Below are 13,908 nucleotides of genomic sequence, written 5' to 3' on the forward strand. Positions count from 1 at the left end.
GCCGTCTCCGGCCTTGGGTCCTCCCGCGTCATCCGCAGAGGTAGTCGGTGTCTTCTTCCAAGGGAGCGGGTTCCGTGGGCGGATTCCAGCTTGCTGGGCCATCTCCCGGCCCCACTCCGCCAGGATCTCCCTCTGCACTCGGGCCATCCTTCCCGCGAGGCCCTCCAGGGCACTCCGCGCGCACTCCCGATCTCGGGGAAGCTGCGCCAGGATCTCCGCTAAGCCTAGCGGGGTTGTTGACTCTAGCAGGCTCCTGACCATCGGGTCGGTGCTGCTCTGCTCTTCTTCCGGCAGGCTCCTGGCCAGCGGGCCGGTGCTGCTCTGCTCTCCTCCTTCTTCCTTCTGCAGGCTCCTGGCCAGCGGGCCGGTGCTGCTCTGCTGCCGCTCCATTCCCGGGTCTACTCTTTCTCTCCTCGACTCCGGGTGCTCTCGCTCTAGACACCTTGCCTCCGGGTGCGCTCGTTCTAGACTGCTCCAAGCGACACCCATCTTTGCTCTTTTCTTTCGTCTCCTCCCACTTCGAGGGCGGTCCCGGGGCAACTCGGTGACTGTCAGCTCCCGGGGTAGTTCTTTCACGCTGACAGACACCTCCAGCATCACAGTCTCTGTTGGTGGGGGCGGTTTCCACTTTTGGCGCCATTTTCTGTCCCGGCCCACGATGGGAGGTGGCCTCTCGCCCTCCTTTGGCACGCCCATAATGGCGTCCGCTGCTCTTCCAAGGCGGGAAATCTGCGGTTTTGGCGGGAAGCGTCGCCCAGTGGCGGGAAACTCTGCAGATGGCGGGAACAAGCTGGAAATGGCGGACAATCGGCGGGAAACGACTGGTGATGGAGTCCGATGGCGTGGACCCTCCGGAACCGGCAGGAGTCTTCTTTCTGAGGTAAACTTGCACTTTTCTTCAGGCACGCAGTACCCGGGTGTTGCGGGCACGTAATCCTGCCGACTACGCCAAAGCTGACGCGCCCCCTGGGACATATTCCGTTTTGAGGGGAATACCCGGCACCGGATCAGATGGGGGGGGTTGTAGTCTCCGAGCGGCTGTGACCCGGTCCCGTGCCCAGGGCGTCAAGCTCAGGGTTATGTGGCAGTCCTTACTGATGTTATTAAAGTTCGTTGTGTCGACTACGCCACCCGTTGTGATGCGGTCACTGTGGCCGCCGCTGCTGCAGGGTCCGCTGAGGCTGATGGTGGATGCGCAGCTTGGTGGGATAACCCCCAACGGGAGGGGTATAGCCTCAGAGGGGACAGGCGCAGAGGATGGGGGTTGTGGTGGTGCGGTGCAGCCGGTAATGATGACAGACTCGGGTAGTGCAGTTAAGGGTCTTTACTTACTGCAGATGTTCCTGGTCACTCTAGCTCCAAGTGACCTCCCGAGCCGTGCTGCGTCCACCAGGTCCTGGATCCGGCCAACCCCCAAACAAGTCCGGAGCGTGGCCCTGAGCTCTCCCTCTGTCCTTCCTTCAGCCGTCCCCACCAGTGATTCACCTAAATCCAGCTCCCTCGGGCCTTCTGTTGGGCAACCTTTGGCCTCAGGTTCCCTGACCCTCCATGTGGTGTGCCTTCAGGGTGAATGTAGTGGGTGACCGTGACAGACTCTGCCCACGGTCTCCGGTCTCTGGCTGGGGAATGTCTTTACCCCCACCAGCTTGGGTTCCGGTACCCTTCTGCTGACTCCTCACCCGGTGTTCTTATTTGGGTTCTTGGGTCCCTTCTTTGTCCCCCTCTGGGTCTCCTTCTTTACTCCACTCTCTCTCCAGGGCTGTTGTTTCTTTCTGCAGGCTTGTCCTCTGCATCTGACTTACTCTCTGCGTCTGACCCTGATCTTTGATGGTGCCCACCTTATATACACCCTCTATGTGTGAGCTCAGGTGACCAGCACCCAATGAGCTCCTATCACTACCCAGACTGCTCCCCCTATCTGCCCCTACACTACATGGGATGTTCCTCCCCCCTCCCACTCCAGCCAGGAACAGGCTCGGTCGCACCTGCACATTTCTAAGTGGGAGTGCCGTCGGCCTGCTCCTCTGGAATGGGATGTATGTAGTGCATGCAGTCTATCTGAGCTCAGTTCCACACTCCTTCCTTACCCGGGAGTGGAATATCACACCTCTGGGTTGAGGTGCAATACCCCTGTAGCAGCCGAATCCTCAGGGTGCTACATGCCCCCTCGTCTTTGTCACCATCCTTGGTATAAACAGGTCATGGGAGAGATCTCTGTACTGCCCCCTGATGTATTTATACATGTTTATGAGGTCTCCCCTAAGCCTTCTCTTTTCCAATGTAAATAGGCCTAATTTTGACAACCTCTCTGGGTATTCTAGTCCCTCCATTCCCTTTATTACCTTAGTCGCCCTCCTTTGTACCCTCTCTAGCTCCAATATGTCTTTCCTGAGCACCGGAGCCCAGAACTGTGCACAATATTCTAAGTGCGGCCTTACCAGCGCTTTATACAGAGGAAGAACAATGTTCTCATCATATGCCCCTATTCCTCTTCTGATGCATGCCATGACTCTATTTGCCTTCGCAGCTGCTGCCTGACACTGGGCACTCCAATTTAATTTGCTGTTAACCAAGACTCCATGTCAGATTTCCCCAACGGTTTCCCATTTAATATGTATGGGTGACTGCTGTTTTTCTTTCCCATGTGCATGACCTTACATTTATCGGCATTGAACCCCATTTGCCATTTTTTGGCCCAACTCCCCAATTTATCTAAATCCTCCTGTAGCTGTGCCCTGTCCTCATCTGTATTAACTACTTTACAAAATTTAGTATCATCTGCAAATATTGCTATTTTACTATGCAACCCTTCCACTAGATAATTAATAAATATATTAAATAATATAGGGCCCAAGACAGACCCTTGAGGCACCCCGCTAGTAACCCTGACACACCCTGAGCTTACTCCATTGATAACCACCCTCTGCTTTCTATCACTCAGCCAGCTATTTACCCACTTGCACACATTATCCCCCAGACCAAGCATTCTCATTTTATATACCAACCTTTTGTGTGGCACGGTATCAAACGCTTTGGAGAAGTCAAGGTATACAACATCCACTGACTCTCCCCGGTCCAGCTGTGAGCTCACCTCCTCGTAGAAGGCGATCAGGTTTGTTTGGCAGGAGCGATCCCTCATGAATCCATGTTGATATGGAGTTAGACAGTTATTATCATTAAGATATTCTACAATAGCATCTCTAAGAAATCCTTCAAACAATTTACCCACAACAGACGTTAAGCTGACTGGTCTATAGTTCCCAGGGTCACTTTTAGACCCCTTTTTGAATATTGGTACCACATTTGCTTGGCGCCAGTCTAGTGGGACAGTCCCTGTCCATAAAGAGTGCTTGAATATAAGATACAGCGGTCTGTCTATCTCATTACTTAATTCTTTTAGTACCCGGGGGTGTATGTCATCTGGGCCTGGTGACTTGTCTATTTTGATATTATTTAGGCGTTTCTGAACTTCCCCCTGGGTTAGGTGGGTGATATTTAGCAGAGGGTTTACTTTATCACTCTGCATTTCCTCCGATAAATTGTTTTCTTTTGTGAAAACAGTGGAGAAGAAGCTATTGAGTAGGTTTGCTTTACCCTCATCGCCCTCTATGATTTTACCCAGGTTATTTTTCAATGGGCCAACGCCATCAGTTTTAATCCTTTTACTGTTTATATAGTTAAAGAACAGTTTGGGATTCGTTTTACTTTCCTTGGCAATTAGTCTCTCTGTCTCCTCTTTTGCTATTCTTATTTGTTTCTTACAGATTTTGTTTTTTTCCCTATAAGATATTAGCGCTTCCTCGCTGCCTTCTTGTTTAAGTTTACCGAAAGCCCTTTTTTTGTTTTTCATTGCCCTCTTGACTTCCTTATTTAGCCACATTGGCTTCCTCCTATTTCTAGCCCTGTTATTCCCATAAGGTATGTACCTTCTACAGTGACTATGTAGAACTGTTTTGAAAATGTCCCATTTTCTATCCGTGCTCCTATTACTAAAGATACTATCCCAGTCTATAAGGTGAAGGGCATCTCTTAGCTGAAGTTCAGTGTTTTTGTGACTCCCTTGCTGGGCACCCTACTGAAGCACATGTGGACTTGTATAATGTTGTGGTCACTATTTCCCAGGTGCCCCCCGACCTGCACCTCAGTTATTCTGTCTGGCCTGTTAGTTAATATTAAGTCTAAAAGGGCCGTCCCTCTAGTTGGTTCCTGCACAAGTTGTGACAAATAATTGTCTTTGATAATTGACAGAAACCTGTTTCCTTTCTGAGATCTTCAGCTTTCGGTTTCCCAGTCTATATCGGGGTAGTTGAAGTCCCCCATAATAAGCACCTCATTATTTTTTGCTACTTCGTCTATTTGTCTCATTAATAGACTTTCCGTGGCTTCTGCTATATTTGGTGGTTTATAACAGACTCCTATGATAATTTTATTATTGTTTTTTGCCCCATGTATCTCCACCCATAAGGACTCGACCTCCTCATTTCCCTCCCATACATCCTCCCGTATTGTAGGCTTTAGACACGTCTTTACATATAGACAGACTCCACCCCCTTTCCGACTTCTTCGATCCCTTCTAAACAGACTGTAACCCTGTAAGTTAACTGCCCAGTCATAGCTTTCATCTAACCATGTCTCGGTTATTCCCACTATGTCATAGTTACCTGTAGATATTTCTGCTTCCAGTTCATCCATCTTGTTTGTCAGGCTCCTGGCATTTGCTAGCACGCAGTTTACACGATTTTGTTTTGTTCCAATCTTCTCCCTGTGGATTGTATTAGAAATTTTCTTACCTCCCTTCCAAGTATCTTGTCTTGGACCTTCTTTGTCGCACTTCATATCTTTCATTAGTATGTTCTCTGGTTGCATGATCGTGTCCGGCGTTTTTCTTCCCATCCCCTCTTCTTCTAGTTTAACCTGAGATCTAGTTTCAAACCTGAGATCCAAGCACTTTCCACTTCCTGCCGACTCCAACTCCAAAATATCTCTCTGATCTGCACATTTCTCAACCATGAATCTGCAAAAGCACTAGTGCACGCCCTCATTATCTCCCGCCTCGACTACTACAAGCTCCTGCTCTGTGGCCTCACTTCTAAAACTCTTGCACCCCTCCAATCTATCCTAAACTCTGCTGGCCGACTTATCCACCTGTCAATCCCTGTACTGGCTCCCTGTTGCCCAAAGACTCCAGTTCAAAACCCTAACTTTGGCTTACAAAGCCATCCAAAATCTGTCTCTTCCATACATCTCTGACCTAGTCTCCCAGTGCTTACCTGCACACAACCTCCGTTCCTCACAGGATCTCCTTCTCTGCTCCCCTCTTATCTCCTCTTCCCACAATCGCATACAAGATTTGTCCTGTGCATCTCCGCTACTCTGCAACTCTCAACCCCAACATAGATGAGACTCTCGCCTACCGTGAACACCTTCAAAAGGAACCTGAAGACTTACCTCTTCGGACAAGCGTACAACTTGCAGTAATCCTTGCTCCACCATATCGCTGCACGACCATCTCTACCCTCACCTTCTGTATCCTCACCCATTCCTAGTAGATTGTTTGTGAGCCTTCGCTTGCATGGTCCGCTCTCCTCTTGTACCAGTCGGTGACTCTTTTTTTTGTTCAAGATTATTGTACTTGTTGTTTGCTATGTATAGCCCTTTTCACATGTAAAGCGCCATGGAATAAATGGCGCTGTAATAATAAATAATAATAATTATACTATTTGTACTGTGGGTCAATTGATGCCACTTTTCCTGGTGTCTGCAGCTAATTTGAGCTGTTTTGGTAGCTTTTGGGTCCCTTTGAAGGTGTTGTGTATGCTTTTGGTTTTACCTTTCATTGAATGCAATGGGATTCGGATTTGCTCGGCGAACCGTTCAGCGAACATCGGGAAGTTCGCCAAGCAGAACCGAACTTTGAAAGTTTCCTCATCTCTAGTGTCCATCTGGTGTGTTTCCTGTAGTGCAAGGGGAGTAGGTCCCCATTATACTATTTCTACTTTGGTGAAATTGATGTCACTTTGTTGGTGTCTGCCCCTATTTTTTCAAAACATGGAGACTCCAAGTTGGGTTTCCATCTGCTGGGTTTCCTGTAGTGGAAGAGGTGTCGGTCCCCATTATACTATTTTTACTCTGGTGAAATTGATGCCACTTTGGTGGTGTCTGCCTTTAATTTTTTTAAATCTGGAGACTCCTCTTTGGATCTCCTTCATGTGTGTTGCCTGTAGCGCTAGGGCTCTCAGATCGGAAGGCGTGCACTTACTTTCAGTCAACTACCTGTGTTACTATCCTTACATTTTTCTATCAATAGTAGTCTATGAAACTGATGTTTGTGCCACCTGAGTGTGGCTGACCAGAAAAGCAGGTTGAACTGTTGCATGTGGTATCAGGGCTCCCAGCACAGCAGGCCTACACCGATCCCTCACCCACCTCGTCTTAATTTGAAGTTAAATTCAAAGCTATAAATGCTGGCCCATACCCTGATACCTCATGCATGGCCCATGGCTGACTGCTGCTGTGCCATTATAAAATTTGTACTGTGGGTCAATTGATGCCACTTTTCCTGGTGTCTGCCCATAATTTGAGCTGTTTTGGCAGCTTTTCGGTCCCTTTGAACGTGTTGTGTATGCGTTTGGTTTTGCCTCCCATTGAATGCAATGGGATTCGGATATGTTCGTCGAACCGTTCGACGAACATCGGTAAGTTCGCCGAGCAGAACCAAACCAACCCTTGAAAGGTTCGCTCAATTATGATATTATTAAACATACCAACAAGCAGTTCTGTATATAAGAATAATCTAACCAGAAACACCATAGATGTTCAATATATATATTTGTGCATATAAGTTGTTAATAATATGCAAAGATGAAAAAAGAAAGTCTGTAGATACAGTCACTTTCTATAGAAAGGAGCAGATGATGATTCCGCTCTTCAGGCCTTTGGTTGCACTTGAGCTGTTTTTGGACATTCAGGTCTGGATCACACATGACGGAGAGGAGAAGAGCAGGAATGTGTGATCTATGCAGTTGGAGTTTTCCTGGATTCCTACAGCACTGCGATCAACCATACGGCCTTCTGTTTCACCATGGCTAGGTAGATGAAGGAGCAGCCGCTTCTTCTCTCTGTCCACAGCCAGGTAGTAGAAGAAGCAGCCGCTTCATTCTGTTGCTACATGGCCAAGTATGAGAAGGAGCAGCCGCTTCCATCTCTCTTTACTTGGCCAATTATAAGAAGGAGCAGCCGCTTTCTTCTGTCTGTCCATATCCGGTAGGTGAAGGAGCAGCCGCTACCTTCTTTTTTTCCTGTCTGGTAGGAGAAGGAGCAGCGGCTGCCTTCTGTCTGTCCATATCTGATAGTCGTCTCCTTACCACCACATTGTAGATGAGTCGTCCAGATGGTAACATAGCAAGTATGGCTGAAAGAAGTCCTTCAATTTCAACCTTTAATTACTTGCTATGTTGATCCAGAGGAAGGCGAAAAATAACCCTGAGGACTCGTTGTTCGATTATCCTCATATCAAGGGAAAAAAAATCCTTCCTGACCCCAAATATGGCGATCGGAATAAATCCCTGGATGTTTGGTGCTCAAATGTACGTTGATGTTATGTGGTGGAAGATCGGTAAGTTTGTCACAGTCCGGTAAATAAGAAAGTCCAGTGTAATTGTCTCATCTGATTAATGGAAAGCTTCATTCCTAGATGTTACTGGAATGGGGCTGATTTATATCAGCCTAATCCTCCTGTAAGGAGAGAAATATATTCAAAATAAAGAAAGTTAGGCGATTCTGCACTATCATAAAGTCTGAGTACAATGTTGCGAGTTGCACAATTAAGAAAGGGTTCGTGGACCACAGTAGTGCTCAGCTAAATACACCCCAGACTGGGGAAACAATTGCTGTCCAAAAATAGAGAAAAGCGTCACTCACCGTATAAAATTACTTTTTCATTAATGTGCTTTAAAACATATTGTCGGGTCTGTCTGACCAGCCACACCTGCTCCTTCTCTCTCTCCCTGCTGATATGTTTTAAAGGATATTAATAAAGAAGTAATTTGATATGGTGTGCGCCGCTATTCTCCATTTTAAGACGAGAAATATACACATCTGAGAATCGTCTCCTCACATATATAATGTATACCGGGGGGATATAATGATAAGGTGTATAGTGGATATGTGTGTTACTGGGCATTGATAACACTATGGATGTCCCTATGTGCTATACTTACATCATCGCCCCATCGGAATGGTGGGTCGGCTTCGCCGGACTCCACGTCGAACCAGTATATAGGGTAGAAGAATGGGCGCTCTCGGATGAAGGATGATATAGCATACCGGGCAGATGGAGATTTGCAAAGAAGCTGGAAAATGAGAGAGACCATTAATCATTATATTACGGATTATTACTGATACGTTATTACACAATGTCCATGGACTCTCCACATCATATCTTATAGCTTTCCTTATAGTCCTTCATCTTCCTTCTTTCTCTGATCCTACTTACGCCTTCTAGGATGTCAAGGGCATCGTTGGGCATCCAGTCTGGAATATCTGGGACGTCCTCCTGCAGAGACCGGTGGTATTCCTCCAGTGTGCCGCTGCCATAGAACGGTTGGCTCCCCACAATCATCATGTACAGGATGACACCAAATGAAAAGGAATCTGCCAGATGATTGAAGGCTTCTCCATCCATTATCTGTGGGAACATAATATAGGAGATGAGGTGAATATACCGGGGAGGGGATTTACACACAGAGGCCATGAGGACCAGTCTGTGATTAGATATGAGCAGGATACTCAGATTAATACTCAGTCCTACTATCGCCATCAATCACACTGGGATGTTTTTTACCTCAGGTGCGATGTAACCCTGAGTGCCAACTTGTTCTTCTAATAGGTCATCCTCGCCCATATTCATGACTGATAAGCCAAAGTCAGAGATTTTTATATGTCCCATGTCATCGATGAGAATGTTCTGTGGCTTCAGGTCACTGAAGGGAGAAGGAGCAGATACTGATTGTGAGGATAATTCATGAAAATAACTTTATACAATAGATATGTAAGGAGACAACAGAGATTTATGAAGATGAACTGATTACCAATGTATCACGCCATGTTCATGGAGGAACTGGAGTCCGCAAACCATTTCTGCCGCAAAGAGTCTGTGGAGTAGAAAGTAGAGGATGGATCAGTGGTTACATACACTCTAGGACTACAATGTACGGGCAGCAGATTATTAGGATTTGGCTGTTAGAAGTTTACCTTGATGTTTCCATATCAAATGAATTAGATGGAGCCAGGTGGTGAAACAGATCTCCTCCGGCCATATACTCCATGGCTAATATATATTCTAATGGTGTTTCCATAAACCCCCGCAGAGATGTTAGGAAGCGGCAGCCAGTGGCCATACAGAGGATGTCTAATTCTGTAGAGATTGTGTCCTCATCAATACGACTCTTGTCCATCATTTTAATAGCCAGCAGTTCTCCGCTGACCGGATCTGATGCCAAGAGGACCTGGAGAAAAATCAAAGGAGATCAGACCAAACTCCCATCTATTATAGGGATCTGTGTAATGGATCACTGGTTTATCCCAATCACCATTACATATGAACATCCTGTAATGAATATGTATATCCTCCTGTGTATCTGGTGCAGGATACATTGAGGAACACAGAGAAGGAGAAATTCACACTTACCTTTCCAAAGCCTCCCACTCCAAGATCTTTGTGGAATTCAAGGCTGCACAGGTCAACAGGATTTTCCATTTTAACCAGTTCTCTCTGGGGTAAAAGAAGGGATCTGGCATCAGCATGTGCTGGCATGTCTGCTATGTCAGAGGGCATCATAAGGCTTCCACCTGCTGAGATGATACAAGATTTGTTAGTCTCTTTGAGAAGACATAATGGAAATGTTTGTCATGTTGTGTGGTAAGTGTATGGAGCGGGCTCAGTCGCTGAGCCTGCATTTTACCAGGCTGATACCGGCTGTATTACATAGCTGCCACGTGCCAATAAATACAGCGACTGGAGCACACTCTGATTACTGCGGTTTAACCGTTTCAATGCTGACAGTGGTATTTAAATGAAGTGATTGCCAATTTGCTACCAGCACCCATTAGCCCCCACCAGGTCACAATTGCAAGAGGTTAATTAACTGCAATGACTATCTGGACCTACTGAAAACCCATATCTTTCACTTTTGTCCTCCTGTTTAGACCAGCCTGGTTTAATTTCTTATGATAACATATAATATAGCCATATACAGCGATACAGTTCCATTACAGCACATACAGGTGCTTCTCACTAAATTAGAATATCATCAAAAAGTTAATTTATTTCAGTTCTTCAATACAAAAATAATACCTGGTTTAAAAACAACACTATCACTGTGCTTGATTGGCCAGCAAACTTGCCTGACCTTAACCCCATAGAGAATCTATAGGGTATTGTCAAGAGGAAGATAAGAGACACCAGACCCAACAATGCAGACGAGCTGAAGGCTGCTATCAAAGCAACCTGGGCTTCCATAACCCCCCAGCAGTGCCACAGGCTGATCGCCTCCATGCCACGCGGCATTGATGCAGTAATTGATGCAAAAGGCGCCCCGACCAAGTATTGAGTTCATTTACTGAAGATACATTTCAGATTTTAAAATCATTTTTCAAACTGGTGTTATAAAGTATTCTAATTTACTGAGATAATGACTTTTGTGTTTTCATTGGCTGTAAGCCATAATCATCAACATTAACAGAAATAAACACTTGAAATAGATCACTCTGTTTGTAATGACTCTATATAATATATGAGTTTCACTTTTTGTATTGAAGAACTAAAAATAAATTTACTTTTTGATGATATTCTAATTTAGTGAGAAGCACTTGTAGTACAAGCGATCAAAAAATTGCAGGTTCAAGTCTTCTAAGGAGACTAAAAAATTAAATAAATTAAAAAAAATTAATAAACCCAAAAAATTATTTAAAAATATAATTTGAATGAAACAACTTTCCTAATGAATAATAATAATAATAAAAAATGAAAAATAAGCATAACTGGGATCACGGCATTAGTATAAGTCCATTATACAAAAATATAAAAATAATTTTCCCAAACAGTAAATACTAAAATGAGAAAAAAAAAAATCTAACAATAGCAATAAAAAGATATCGTAATGTCCTGTCTACCCAAGAAAGGATCATTAAAAGCTACAGCTTCATACACAATAAAGAAGCCTTTACACTGCGCCATTGAGGTATCACAATCACAAAGTTACAATGTCTCAGAAATATGGAGACACAAATCAATGTTTTTTATTACATTTTTAATTTTCTTCCACCACTTATGTAAAAAGGAAACCCATGCATGTTCAGCATTACCACAATTGTCACTGACATGGAGAATTACTTTATGAGGTCATTTTTACCACACAATGAACACAATAGAAAAGAACAATGTCGGAATCCCTCCCCCCGTCCCACAATTTTACCACTCTTTGATTTTTTCCCCTCTTTTCTAAATAATTGAAAGACAAAATAAATAGTGTTCTTCAAAACTGCAGCTCGGTCCACTAAAAAAGCAAGCTCACATGCAAATAAAAGAAAAGTTATGGCTTTTCGAAGAAGGAAGAAAAAAAGCGAAAGTTTTTCCGGTCAAAGGGGGGTTAATAGATATAGCTCCAGCGCATATATTATAATTTTAAACAAAACTATGTAAATGAGCAGGAAATGTCTAATATTTGGTCCTTCATTTATCAAAACTCTCTAATAGCAAAACTGACCCTGTTGCCCATAGCAACGATTCACAGCACAGATTCTATTTCTCAACATTCTATAGAACACTGAAAGGTGACTGGTTGCTATGGGCAACAAGGACAGTTCTTCCATTAGTCAGCATTTATAATTGAGGTCTGTACATAATATTAGGAGTATAATCCCCCTCACCCCCAGTCTTATTATACTGAGTAAGTTTATTTCTTACCTGGTTCATCTTTATCCATTGATCTGTCTGGTGAAGAAACACTCAGATGGAACAGAAAATCCGGGATGGAGATGGTTTTGGTTGATGAGTGGGATCTCCATAGGGCACCATTCCCATTAATGATGGGTGTAGCATATCTCAGATGTCTCCTGCATTGGACAACCCAGTCTCTGCTGTTCCTCATTCTTTTCTGGGCTGCAGCTCTTTGCAGGTTCAGGGTGTCTTGGCTTTCAGCCTTGGATGAGACCTGTCTTGGAGTTTCTTGGAGAACTTCCTCCAGCTCTATCTCTGCGCTGATGTTTCTCTGCTTATTGAGGATGGCTTCTTTATTCCTCCTCCTTATTTCAGGGACCAGATCTCCGATTTTTTTCAAGGAGATAATAAAGGCCCTCTGAAGCTCAGCGGAGGCAGCAGAGTCAGACGCCATGAGGTTCTCCATGTTCCTTCTCTGTGTAAGGATCTCTTGTCTTTTGGACTTTCTCATTTTCTCTAAATGTTGTCGTTTGGACGCCATTTCTGAGGCGTCAGGGTCCATGTCCGGTAGATTAATGTCTTTTCGCCCTAAAGCGAACAACAATACCTGCTCTTCATTTATTCCTCTCCTTTCTCTCAGAACCCGATCTCTTTGGGCTCGTCTTCTCTCCATTTTAGAATAAATTTTTGCTTCGTTCGTCACGAAAAACAAAAGGTACTCCCTCACCCTTGTAAGTCTGTGAGGCAGTGATTTCCCTTGGGCTGTAACACTGGGATATAGAATGTGATGATGTCATCACATCACTGTGACATACTGTAGATTTTACCCTGATGTCATAATGAGAGAGTGATAGGTAGATAGACAGACAGACAGGTGTGAGCCTCTCAAGTATTAACAAAGTGAACATAGTGAACCTTATATAGTATAACAATTACAAATAGTGTTAACAGTAATTATACAAATAGGAGCATATCATATAATGGAGATACGATATACAAGGAGTGAATGGCAATTCAAGTATATACAATCAAGTTAAAGTTCATTATAGTGCCTGTGCTGTGAAGATAACATACAAAATACATGAAAAGAGTCATTATTATTATTTAAGAACAGCTTTATATGATTGATCACTTGATGACTCACCCCATACAATTTGTGAAAAAAGCGCCAACATCGGCGTCCTGCTGGGTACAATGTGCATGTCAAAACAGAAAGGTAGTGGAAAACAAACACTTTGCGCATGCGCGAGCATTCTATGAAGCTTCCCAGCGTTTTCTTCGTAAGGGAAACATCTTAGAATCATCAGCGCATGCGCAAAACAGCGGTATAGCGCTATTAAATCACCGTCAAAGATGCAGGGAAAGTAGCCTAATTGCATACAGCAATCCTTCAAACTTCACCAGCTTTTTTTTCACCAGGTTTTATTTTATTTTTGCCTGTACATTTATTCTATATGCATTCTAATAAAGGACAATTCTTATTTTCTTCCAATCCTCATATATAATGCTTAACCCCTTTACAACCTAAGGTGGTTTACACATTAATGACCGGGACAATTTTTACAAATCTGACCACTGTCACTTTATGAGGTAATTACTCTGGATCGCTTCAATGGATCCCCCTGATTCTGAGATTCTTTTTTCTTGACATATTGTACGTCATGATTGTGGTAAAACTTCTTCGATAACACTTGCGTTTATTTGTGAAAAAAAAGGAAATCTGCAAAAATTTTGAAACTTTAGCAATTTTCAAAATTTGAATTTTTATGCCCTTAAATCAGAGAGATGTCACACAAAATAGTTAATAAATAACATTTCCACATGTCTACTTTTTTTTTATTAGAGAGCTATAAGGGTTAAAATTTGACCAGCGATTTCTAATTTTTCCAACAAAATTTACAAAACCATTTTTTTAGGGACCGCATCACATTTTAAGTGACTTTAAAAGGCCTTTATGACAGAAAATACCC

The sequence above is a fragment of the Phyllobates terribilis genome, unplaced genomic scaffold (genome assembly GCF_046119375.1).
Source record: "Phyllobates terribilis strain yellow unplaced genomic scaffold, ASM4611937v1 Scaffold_420__1_contigs__length_1611072, whole genome shotgun sequence".
Lineage (NCBI taxonomy): Eukaryota > Metazoa > Chordata > Amphibia > Anura > Dendrobatidae > Phyllobates > Phyllobates terribilis.